We start from the raw sequence: 10,614 nt of genomic DNA on the forward strand, positions 1-10,614 counted from the left end.
AATTTGTCTGCTTTTCCCTTAGAGAATGACAGGTATTTAGCATTATACATCCCCTGGGTATCGGTGTTGAACCGTGAGTGTTAGACACATATAACATTTCAAAGCAGTCGTACTGCTGGCACAGTCACAAACAGACTTGATTAAACCATCCTACTCCATGAAAAGAGGTTTGGAACAATAGATTCAGGGTCAGCTTTTCTTCTTGGCGTGGACCTGCTCAGAAGTAGGTCAATTACGGGCCTCTGAGAGAGCTGAAGTGGTGAAATGAACTATGTTGTTGAATGATTAAATTATATTTTGTTGTTAAATTGTTTTTGCTCTTCACTCTTTGTTTATCTTAGTACCTGCAGTAGTAATGCAGGACATCCTAGTATTAATGCAGGGGTTTGCATTATTCATACCAACTAGTAGGGAGACTTTGCAATACAGATGTACTGACATTATTCCAACATGCAGTAATTTGCTGAGATTATTCCATGCTCTTCCCTCAAAGGATGATGGCACCCAGCTCCTTCAAATAAGCCATACATGGCCCACTGCTAGTAAAAATACTCTTTTTCCATTAATAGAACCTGGCAGGGGGAAAGACAAGACTCATCCCACAATCTGCTGTCTTGAGGTTGCCATTGACAAAAGATTTTACCTAAATATTTTCAGGCATTTAATGAGGATACCGTGTCAGATGGATTGAAAAAGGAAATGACAGGAAGATTGTGAAGATTTTTGGGACAGACCTGGAAAGTGAAAATGTCTTTTCCAGATCTTTTCAACATTCCTCAAGTTGGCCAAAAAAAGGAAGGCATTTTGCATCTAAAGGGTATTTTAGTAGAGAATCCAGAAAGTGCTACTGGCTATAAAAAACTTACCTTTGAAAACATCTTGGCTATCAAAGGAAAGAATTAGTCTGTCGCTGGAATATTAAATTATTTGAAATATGAAGGATACTATTGAAAGGAGTATTGGAGATGATGGATTATACCTATTTGCTACACAGTGGCAAAATAGATGCAAAGTAATAGTTTCTAGTGTGCCTCTTTTTTATTTCTAGTGATTTATTGGCAGGAGGCCTGTAAAAATAATGGAAAATCAAACAAAGTAACCACTTAGCCAAATAATGATAGCACGAATATTCTTAATCTGTTCAGAGGCCATATTTTTATTTTAAATAATATTAGTCACTTTTAAATAGGGTATTGTACATTGTGTCTGAGGTCAGAGCAGGTACATGGTGTTTGCATAACTCACAGGGTACAAAGATCTCTCTGCTATTTCTGGATGCTCAGAGCACCACTGAACCAAGACTGTGTATTTATAATGCACATTTTCTTCTCGAAATTCATGTGCATCTCTGATTATAATTCCTCCAAATTACTTGAATGTTTCTGTGCAGTTTAAAGCCATGTGCCAGAGTCAAGTCTTTTTAACAAAGTGATTTGCAGAAAATGAAAATATACTGAGCCCGGTTATCTTAAATCTTATCCTCCTAGGAGAAGAAAGGGATCTGAGTAGAAGAATACTAACTGTTCATATGAAAAACTGGAAAATGTGTAAGAGGAAAACATACATGAACTGCTAACAACAGCAATCTAAATATTTTGGATGCTGTAATTCTGAGAACTAAGAGAAAGTGTGTTCTGCTGATGAGGTATCTTCACTGATAGAGAAGGAACAGCCTGAAAATGTATGAAAATTTACAAGGTACAGTCTAAAAATAATATACCAGAAAAACAACTTTTGAAAAGTACCATTTCAAAGTCTGTTTTTATAATAAAGGAAACAAAATTACTCATCAAGTGCTTCATCACAATCTTCTATAGTTTCTTGGCTGCTTTCTATTATGAGTCTTACCATCCAGACTGATTTAGTTGGACTCTTCCCTTGATGGCTTAAATTATTTACTATCCATCCTTCTGAGAAAATAGGCTCCAGGAACATTCTTTCAAATCTCTAGGACATGCCTACTCTAAAGAAGGCTTTGGGTTTGCTTGGGAGTTTTTTTTTGGGCATTTTTTTTTTTTTGGGGGGGGAGGGGGGATTGTTTGTTTGTTTGTTGTGTGTTTTCTTGTCTTGGTTTTTGGTTTTGTTGGTTGGTCGGTTTGGTTTTTAGTTGTTTTTCTTTTGCTTGATTTTTGGTTGTGGTGGGTTTTTTGTTTGTTTGTTTTGTGGTGGAGGAGGAGGAGGTTTGGATAATTTTTTTGCCTTTTTATCCTTTGTACAAAACTGTTGAAAAAACGACCCTCGGTTGTGAGGTGGATGTTGCACATACCATTTGGACCAGTTCAAATACTAGACACATACTAACTTGCTGAATACTGAGCTTCCTCTTGTATCAGGGAAGATGAGAGCAAAGAAATTGAGTAAATTTATCAACTTTTGTAGTAGAGAGGTCAGTGATAGCTGAGATAGCGAGAGCATGAATTTAGTAGAAATATATTTTTTGAGAAATAAGTGCAACATGCTTACACATGTTCAGAAGCAGCTCTGTTTTCTATGTCTCTTCAGCCATCCTTTGGTAAGTTTGTTTAACATTACAGAGTTCAAGAGACTTAAGCTCAGTCTATCAGGTTTAAGTTTAAGTAGTCTCTTCCTGAAAAGCCTCCTAGTTTGCTGCCTGCCAATATCTGTGCAGTGGGCACCACCAGGCAGCCTGGGTTCAGGTGACCATAGACTGGGGATTGCACTCCCTCCAGCTGGAGGGATTTCTGCTCTACTCTCACTCTTGGTTTATGGTGCAGTGCCTTTGGTTTCAGTCCTCTTCTTCCCTTCAGATGGGCAGGAACTGTGAGGAACAGAGGGAGCAGGCAGATTTCTTTAATTGAAGCATTGTTTTGTGTTGACAATAACAGCATAATAACACCTGAGAGGAAGGGATTTTGAGTAGCAGAGTTTTATATCACATATATGTGCACCTGCCATCCTGATCTCAAGCAGACTTCAATTCCCTAAAGACTGTGGGCTGTTGCCCTCCTCCAAATCACCCCACTCTGTCTGCCTTGCTTTTAACTGTCTCTCACCTGCTGACAGCATGTCCTTGTAATTTGCTGTGCTCATCAAGTTCCTGGGCTCTTTTTGCTGTGTTCACAAGAAAACCTATTTCAGTGAGTTCAGCAGGGGCTTAAGGGTAAAACTCTCAAGTGAATACCCTCTCTATCAGTAATCCTGTGGATCTGCTGTCTTCAGCCACTGTCATATGTCCTCCTTATTCTTCCAGGTGCTGTTACACTAAATCAAGAGTTATACAGAAATACACCAGCAACAGGCCCACAGCCATACCCTACCCAGAAAATAGCAGAGAGCAGCTGTGATACAGGAAGAGCTGGTAATGTTAACCTGAAGCTACTGGATCATTCTTTTGTCATTCTTTCACTTAAAAAACAAACTAACTGAACAACAACTGCTTTGGGCTGAATTTTGTGGTTTTTGTAATTAAGACTTTTCTGTTTAATGGGAGTTTTGACTTAGAAGTCCAATACCATATCTTTACTTTATTAGAGAGAGAGTGAAATATTGAAATAGAAGCAGACAGGTAAGTGTAATGTTGGATTTTCTCCTCTAGACTCTGCTTTCCTGACTAATATGTTTGTATTTAGTTATCAAAATATAACATATGTGTAAATACATATAGAAATAATCCATTGTTCTGTACAATTTGAGTACATGCATTGTTTTGTCTTCTTTTTATCTTTTTTCATATATTAGAGATGCTCAAAGCTATACAGCCAGAAAAGCTAATCTGTTTTACATTTTATATGTGTAACATAGGAGAGCCAAAGGCTATATCAGTTTTTCCATTTGCACTCACTGGTGTTTGCAGAACGTAGCCATAACATTCTCTTTGATCACTGAAGTACATTTTGCATGCACACTGTTTGATATCAGCAGTAGAATACTCTGCCTTTGTAACCAAGGGACATTACATGCAGCCTCTATGTAGGCAGAATAGGCAGAATCAATCAAAGTTGCTGTGTGACAGGAAGAATTCTCTAGAGAACAAGCTTAGGCAATGGCATGGGTGATGTGATAGATTGGGCTCTACCAACAGAGCAGACTGAATGAACATCCCAGTTCTCTACTGAGAAGGCACTCACTATATTTTAGATAAGATATAGAACTGAGACTTTCACTGCTTGAGAGCTTAAACTACTTTTGTGGTGTCAACACTAATACTGTGGCCAAGAGCCACACATGTTGCCTTCCACCCAATCAAGCCCCTCAGCTGTTTCAGTGGTGTATGAGGCCCTTCTCAATTTCCAACTCTCAGCTCACATTCAAAATCATTCATTGTCAGGCAGCTACTGTGCTCCTTCTTTAGGTGGGACCCCTAATTCTTGGGGCTACTGTTCAACATTTAATAATTCATCCTTCAGCATCCTCTGAAAGAAGGAGACATAGAAGGCCAGAAGAAGTACATGAATGTATATGTATTTAAAAGCTTGTTTCATAACTTTGCAGGAGGCTCACAGTTGTGATACAAGCAAATTTTCTGAAACTCTAACAAGGGAAAATGCTGGATTCTGCACCTGGATGGGGCAACCCTGGTTGTGTGTAGAGACTGGGCAATGAGAGGCTGCAGAGCAGTGCCACAGTAAGGGACCTGGGGATGCTGGTCCATGGCACGTTGAACATGAGCCAGCAGTGCCCTGGCAGCCAGGAGGGCCAACCCTGTCCTGGGGGCATCAGGCACAGCATCACCAGCAGGGCAAGGGAGGGATTGTCCTGCTCTGCTCTGCTCTGCTCTGGGGCAGCCTCCCCTTTGATATTATGTGCAGTTTTGAGTGCCACAATATGAAAAAGACTTGGAGCTGTTAGAGGGTGTCCAAAGAAGGCCTCCAAGGATGGTGAAGGTTCTGGAGAGGAAGCTGTATGACGAGTGGCTGAGGTCACTTGTTCAGCCTGGGGGAGACTGAGGGAGTGACCTTCAACATCCTCACAAGGGGAAGCAAAGGGTCAGGCACTGATCTCTTCACTCTCGTGATCAGTGACAGGAAAAGGCAAGAAGCTGAGTCAGGAAAGGCTTAGGCTGAATATCTGGGAAGAGTTTCTTCATCCAGAGGGCTGCTGGGCACTGTAACAGGCTCCCCAGCACCAAGCTTGACAGAGTTCCAGGAGACTTTGGACAATGTCAGGCACATGGTGAGATTCTTGGGGTGTCCTGCAGAGAGCCAGGAGCTGGACTTGGTGATCCTGATGTGTCCCTTCCAATTCAGAATATCCTATGATTCTCTGAATTTTAGCTATCTAACTGATATTTGGGGGAAAACTCTTTCATTCTGCAGATAGATAGCACTGCTATTTATTTCCCACTCCCTTTTTAGTCTCCAATTATTTGCCCTTTCTAATTATTTATTTGTAATGGAAATAAACATGAAGTAGCTCTCTTTGCAAGAAGCAGAAATCCTTAGCAGCAATTACTTGGTTGGAAATTTAGATGGATACTTAGGAACCTTGCTTAAGTGGAATCCAGGATGGAAGACATCCAGGAAAATCTATTGGCGGCTCAGATTGTACTGAATAGTGTTAGAAGATTTAAGTCTCTCCAGAGATGCTTAAATCTCAACTAGATTCGACAACTGCAGCATCTGCTGCAGTTCTAGTTAAAATAAAATAAAGTAAAAGAATAAAATAAGATAAAAGTTAAATAAAGTTAAGATACTAATAAGCTATGCTAAAGTGCAGTATCAATACTCAAATGAAAGGTGAAACTAGCAATATGGAATCTAGAAAAAAAGATATAGCTGAAATCATATCAGAAATAAATTTCACCAATATCAGTCACTAGGCAAAGATTTTCAAATAGCATATCCCTGTACAGGTGCATGGGGTATTGGCAACAGAACAAGAAAAGTTCAGCTGTGGCTCAATTTCACTGGAAAGGAGAGAAAGTTACTGATATAATGAACACAGTGAAAACAGTTATGTTTCAAGACTGTCATTCAATTTTTTTTGTGCATCTGGAACATATTTTTCTTGGAACACAGGTAAAGATAAATCCTCATTTGAAGCCCAAAGAACTCAACAGAATTCTTTAAATTGACTTCAGTTGGTTTTTCACCACATCTGTGACTTGCACACCATGTAAGCAGAAGCCATAAATAAGAAGCAGATGAATACTTTTGCCTTGCACTGTTGTGGACACCATTGCTATCATTCTGGATGGGGAAGCAGAAACATTTTTATTCAAGTATTTTGGTTTCTTGCAATGTTCACGAGACATTGTTGACAATACCAACACCAAGAAACAGCAAGAAACAATAGGGCTCTGGAGGGATGTAACCCTACCAGAGGTAACCCATCCATTTAATTTAAACCTGGCCCATTTGCTTATCTGGAGTCAGAGTGCCCAATGCCAGGCATTAATAAAGCCTCAATGCCCAGTCATCAGGAGGCTGCCACAGGGGCTTAAAATACCAATTTCAGGAGCTCAGAGGTTTCATGGTATTTTCCACTATAGTTTTACCTCATTCAGCAGTGCTTAAGTTTCTTTTGGGCTTTCCATGAGTAGGCACTGACCCAGTATTTATCCTTTAATGAGGAACAGAAGCATTAAATGCTCTAAAGTTTTCCAATAAAGATGCGAGCCATTACTGAAATTCACTCATTTTATCCTAATAGCATTGCATTTCCTGCCAATAACTTAAAATATGCTGTTATTCTGCCTGAAAAGAAAAAAGGTCTTAACTCTAAAATAAGACTCTGGAAATGATATAATATAAACATGTGCTGACATTAATTACTGTAATATTTATGTATAAAACAGATGGTAGTGCTTTCAAAAACGTGTGAGCAATGATCAGAATGAATTCATTAGGCATTTATACCGCTGTCATATACACACATAGGTGTTGCCTTGGACCCTGCTATATGCTAAGGGACTCTTTCTTTTTAAGTGAAGTTTTACCAAACAGATGGAAAACATTATTAACTACTGTTTTCCTTTCTTGTCAAAGATGTTTTGTCTAATCATCACTATAATTACACATCCACATTGTAGTAAATCACGCTGTATAAACATTTGGAACAGAGTGGATTATTAGGGTGAAATGCAAAGTATTCCAGACATTAAAACAAAACAAACATGGACTGGGCTGTGCTGAATAATAACCATTTTTAACATTGAGGACAGACAAAACATAATTTAATAGCTTTGGCTTTTCTTTCTTCCATTTATGTCCCATTATTCTACATACAGTGCATCCTGGGTGCTTTCAAGTGCCTCCCACCCCTTTCTTTGTGTGAATATTTAAATGAAGAGACATTTTCCTTTATACAGAAGCTTCATTCCACATCTTGGTGTCACTGTTTTCTTCTTTCCACTTAATATTTAAAAAAAGCACTCAGCAGAAGCACTCAGGAAGAAAGTGGACAACAATGAAATCTGAAGGCCCTTTGTTTCCTGAAGTAGCCACAAAATTTCCATTCTAGGTGAAGCAAGTGTGTTTGATTAGGGTAGCCAGCTACTGCAAGACCAGAGCTGCAGTACTCAACTTTTCCATCTGCAGTGTCAGGTTCAGAATCACAAAATATCAGCAGAACAACTGCCTTCCTGTCAGTCTTGTGACTCCACTCAAAGGCTGCCACAGCCCCTGTTTGGGTCACAGACACAGCCTGGCAGTGGCTGGCCCAGGTGCTGGTTTGGTGCTGTTCACACCACCTGGCCATGCTTGGCCCTACCTGGCCCTATTTGGCCAAGCAGTGAGCCCAGTGGGGATGGATTTGGTGCAACATCTCTGGTGTAGGTGCCAATATTTGTGCTAGTCATCCTCTGTAGTCAGTGTAAAGAAATGAGCTTTTATGGCACTGGACTAATTGACTGTACTGACAGGGCAAATTCTGCTCTGGTGTCCCTTTCTTTCTGCTTCAAGGCTCTCTGAACTTCTAGGATTTAAAAGGTCCTGCTTGAAACTAATATATTCCTATAATCCCAAAGGCTTGTGAATATTGCTTTACAGCGACAGAAAATTGAGTTATTCTTCTATAGACATCCTGAAAGGCATCTGTTCAATTGTTATAGACAAAATTCAGATTCCATCAGAGACTAGAAGAACATTTATTGCATCTTACATGTGGTTCCTGCTTGGAAAACAACAAATACCCTGGCACTGTATACAATGCCAGGACAATTTTCACATCTTCTTTTCCAAGAGTCAAACTGCATCAATATTTCCCCCATCTAACTTATTTAAATGTTATTGCACCAGATGTTTCTTGCAAGATCAAAAATTTTATTTAGCTATAGAAGTAATGGTTAAACACTAAAATACACAAGGGTTTCATTTGGTTTAGACCTTTTCTTCATAGTGGAACATCCAAAATAGAATTGTGCAGAGTCCTGCTATTTCTGAGAAGACACCATGGCCTGCTGTTGAGCTAGCAGATTGCCAGTGATACTGGTTAAATGAAGTTGACTTACAGGGGAGCTGAAATAGTGAAAAAAAACCCCTTGAAAGACAGATGTAAGTAGTTCCTATGACAAGCAGATTAACGATGTTTAATGATAAAAGAAAGTCTGTCTGTACAGAATTGATACAATAGCATGATCCCTTCTCTGGTTCAATATCAAAAACTATTTAGAGGATAATCATGCTGGTGTATTTTTTTTAAAACCAGAATGGTGTAATTTTCCTTTGTGTATCAATACTGGTTTAATTTCTATTAAAAATATTATTAAACAGTACAAATCAATTTTTTCCTGCTGCACATCAGTATGTTTTTATCTACAAACATTTACATAGAATGTTTAAAGTTTATCATGCCTTAGATTTTATCAGCAATGTTCTTTTTTTTGTAATTCCATGTGTTGTCTGAGAAAATCAAGGGTACAGAGCTGGCTATTTCTACAACATGATTGCAAAGACTTCAAGAAATTGGGAGTGTTAGGGCTTGATTAGTATCTGCTACAATCAAACACATGCAAATTGTTGCTGCATCAAAACAGGTTGATTATGAGTAAATCTGTTATATCTTTCCACAAATGCATTATTTTATTACTTCTTCGGGGCACACCTCAAGAAACAACCTTCTCAGCTCTCCTAGGTGGGTGGCAGAAGATTTTTTCAGCGTAGTTTTGCTGTGTTGAATTACCCTGCAGTTCTACTATGCCATTAGCTGGCAAGGCAGTAGGTGTTTAATAGTGCTCTTTCAAAGCACATTAAGGCCACCACAACTTTCCTGGCTCAGGAGATGCATTTCCAGCTGCTGCTTCACCCTGCAAATACTGGGCAAGGGCTGCCACATGTTCACCCTCTGTGTCCGACCCTGCACCAAGGTATGATCACAGAATCACACAGAATGTTTTGAGTTGGAAGGGGCCCACAAGGATCACTGAGGTGAGGCTGACCAGATGACAGCTCCCACTTAAATGCTGGTGCATGGTTAGGATCAGTCTGTTTGCAGTGGCACTGGTAGGGCTGTATCAGAGCACACTCAGACCTTTCAGTGAGTTGTTTAGGACTGCCATGCCTCTTATCTCTACTGACAGCCATGCAGGGGCCTGGCACACTGTGCCTTCTGGAAAAAGTGGGTATTCAGGATGTCTGTGAGAAGAACCACAGAAGGCATGAAAGGAAAGGCTACACAAATCCCTGCCACATGAGGGCTCTCTCATGTTAAGAGAAAGCAAGACAAAATGAGACCTCTGGCTGCTATGAAGCCACCTGTTTGATTGGAACAGGCCAGAGAATTCACAGAATCATTCTCATGTCATATTTTAAAGCTGATATCAGTGAGCTGTCCAAGCTGTCAAGGACACTGGGACAGACTGATAACAGCAGGAACTCATTCCTTACCCCAGAACTTCTTTGACACACAGTCTGTAGCAGAAGGCAAAACCAGCCCTAACCCCTCAGCTGGGCACTCTGATGGGAAAACCTCATCTGGTAAGTCCTGTTTGTGCATCACTTACTGGAGCAGATAGTCTGTAGACCCTTTTGGTGAACACACCCTGATACTGTGGGAAAAGGATTTCTAGGATGCTCCTAGATTTTTCTGTTAATTTGATCTGAAGGGATAACCTGATGATATATGATGGTAAGTATTATAATATATGACTGCTGTTTATGGCTAAAACTACTTTTTGTGCTACCTGGATGTTGATGCTTTGAGCAGATTTGAGCCACTAAATAGCCTTTCCAAAGTAAAAGTATATAAGTTATATATATATTAATTGAAAGTATATAAGGGAGGTATCACTTTAAAAAGGGCTGTCTGGCTTTTCCTTTCCAGAGACTTCTCATGTCTTTCAGTCAGCTGTCAGCCATAGTGAACTCTTACCACCAAAATGTAGTGGGGGGGAGGTGGGGGGTGAATCAAAGGAGATTGTGCAGGAAGGAGCTGTTTAGGACACTGCTACTCAAAGAAAACTAAAGTTCTCAATCACCCAGCCATGTGCTCCTCTCAGTTTGTCATGGATGACAAAAAATGGCAAATATATTCCTCTTCTCTTCAGTGCAACAACTTCAATAATATTCCCTTATAATGAAAATTTGTTAAGGGTTGTGGTAATGACACATTTTCAGCTTGCTTTTTTAATAGTTGGACTCCAACTCAACAGAGGACAGGGAATTGAGTTTAAAAAGCCTTATTCTCAAATAATCTTATAGATGACATCTGTGGCCC

The sequence above is a fragment of the Oenanthe melanoleuca genome, chromosome 2, assembly GCF_029582105.1.
Source record: "Oenanthe melanoleuca isolate GR-GAL-2019-014 chromosome 2, OMel1.0, whole genome shotgun sequence".
Taxonomy (NCBI): domain Eukaryota; kingdom Metazoa; phylum Chordata; class Aves; order Passeriformes; family Muscicapidae; genus Oenanthe; species Oenanthe melanoleuca.